This window comes from Athene cunicularia, assembly GCF_003259725.1.
Source record: "Athene cunicularia isolate RWA chromosome 14 unlocalized genomic scaffold, athCun1 chr14_part1, whole genome shotgun sequence".
NCBI lineage: Eukaryota > Metazoa > Chordata > Aves > Strigiformes > Strigidae > Athene > Athene cunicularia.
The window spans coordinates 14,269,111-14,271,450 of NW_020799118.1; positions in this window are offsets into that span (position 1 = coordinate 14,269,111).

Below are 2,340 nucleotides of genomic sequence, written 5' to 3' on the forward strand. Positions count from 1 at the left end.
CGGCGCCGACCCGCCGCGGCCTAGGCCCCGCACCGCCTAGCAACCGCCCGCACCATAGAGAGGCGGCCTAGAGCGCCGCCCGGCCCCACGCGCGACTCTCTGCTCAGCTTCCGACCATGGAAACCCGCCCTCGCGGATCCCCGGCGCAGCGCCGGCCTGGCTGACCATCGAGTCTCCGCCTAGAGCGGCACCGCCCCTCCCGAATTACCCTTTAGGACTGCTACAGCGCCGCTCCTCCTGACGTCACCCCGCGTCCTCCAGCGCCTGACCATAGAGAAGCGCAGCCCAGAGCGCCCCATCGCCGCTTGCAGCGCTAGCCTCACTCCTACAGGCCTCTGACCATAAGAAGAGCTTCCCGGAGCGCCTCCGCGGCAGAGCCCCTCTAGCCGCCTCTCTCTGGTCTCCTCTGAGTGTGGAGGCGGCTCGCAGGAGCCATTTGGCGATCTCTTGCCCGGTGGCAACTGAACAGTGCTGGGCGGCCGCGGCCTGCGCTGTGTCGCCTCAGGGCCTGCCCCTGTGGGGAGGCGGGGGGCCCCCAGGCCCATTCCTGGCGCCACTGGGTACTGCCCTGCGCCTTCCGTGGGGGCCTGTGGGGCAGCACGGCACCGGCTCTCCCCTGGACGAGGTGTTTTGGCCACAGCGTGTGTGGTGGGGTTGGGGTCCCGCTGATGTGGTAGCCTGGTGACCCACTGGCAGCAGGATGTTGATTTACATGCGATTTTGCCGGGGTAAACAGCCCCGCAGTGGATGCATCGGACCTGCAGCTCTGCCTCTTGATCTGATTTTGTAACCCAGGCTGCAGGTAGCCTGTGTAAACTAGGTGTGATTGGAAAAAAAAACTTGCTAAAAAGTGTAGCTGAAACACTGTGGAAAATGGGATATCACATCCATTAGAACAGTGCTGCAAATGGGCTCTGTTAGGGTCAGTACGTTAAGAGCACAGTCTGTTAGAGACATTTTTGCGTATGTGCTCCAGGTAGTGATTCATGCATTCAGCATCTGAGCATGTGACAGCTGACCGGGGTGTCAGAGTGAGTTAAGGTGAGCTGGAGTTAATCATTGATATGCCTGGTTGGATGCTAAAGAAATTCATGTTCCCGCACTTGCTTTGCAGGCCGATTTCGTATTTTAAAGGTCTGTGTCTTGCTGGGACGTGGAGATGAGAATTGCAGCTCCTTAAACAGAAGAGGGTGCTCCAGGAGCACGGAGAACAGCGTTAACATGGGCTCAGCAGCCATGTTCCTCTGGAAGTACAGTTAAAAAAGCATAAAAGCTTGTTTGCTGACAGCACAGAGGAAGAATCAGAAACAGTTTTTCAAACTTATGGATCTCTCACTTTTTTTTCTCTCAGATTCCCACTACAAGATTAATGTGAGGTCACCTTTCTTCCCACGTGTGAAAAATCAGAGCAGATCTCTGTCAAATACTGAAGTTCTGCTTCTAGATCTACTCCTAAAGAATCTCAAGAAACCCCAAGCTCTTGGCATGAGGCACTCGTTCTGCCACATCATTATATGTGTCACCAGATGAACAGCACGTCACTCTGTTTAGTAAATATTCCTGGAATCCTGTCCCCTGAGTCAAGGGCTGCCATCTGTCCCAGAAATGACAAAACAGCCTGATTTTCCTGGGTGTCTCTTGTGACCTGTAGAGCTGGTATTAGAGGATGATCAAAGAATGATTCCAGGATACACCATGCCTCAGTGAAGCAGGTCAACGCTCAGGTTGCTCATTGGCATAGTATGGTACCTCTTAAAGAGAAAACATTTCAAAATAAACTAATTTTTCTAGAAAGGAAAATGGAGAAAAAACATTAAATTGCACATTAAAATGTACGGTGAATTCCTGGGATCTGCTTGTGCACATCATGGCTGGCTGGAAGATTGGATCAGCAGCATCCTTATCATTCAGATCTGCTTTCATTTCACTCAATTCCTTGTCATTTGAGTTAAAAGATGCACTTTATTTTCTTTGAGTCATAAATGATCATTTCAGGACAAAGGAGCTTATAAAACATAGTGAGTTCATTAAAACGTATCATGATGTTATCTAGTCCAACACCAGCATCATTTACCAACATCAGTGCCGTTAAGTAAATTAAATAATAGGTTTGATTAGTATTTTGGAAAACAGATAAATGAAGTATTTCAGTGTTTTGGATCATTGGTTACAACAGGTAATACTTACTTTCTCCTAAAGAGACCCATTTATCACACTTCAAAGTAGAGTAGATAATACATGTCTTTCTGGTAATCAACATTAAAGTGTGTTTGGGTGGGGCTGTATTAAATAATTAGGAATGACTGAGGATGTTGGCTGTAATTACTTCAGGAAATGTTG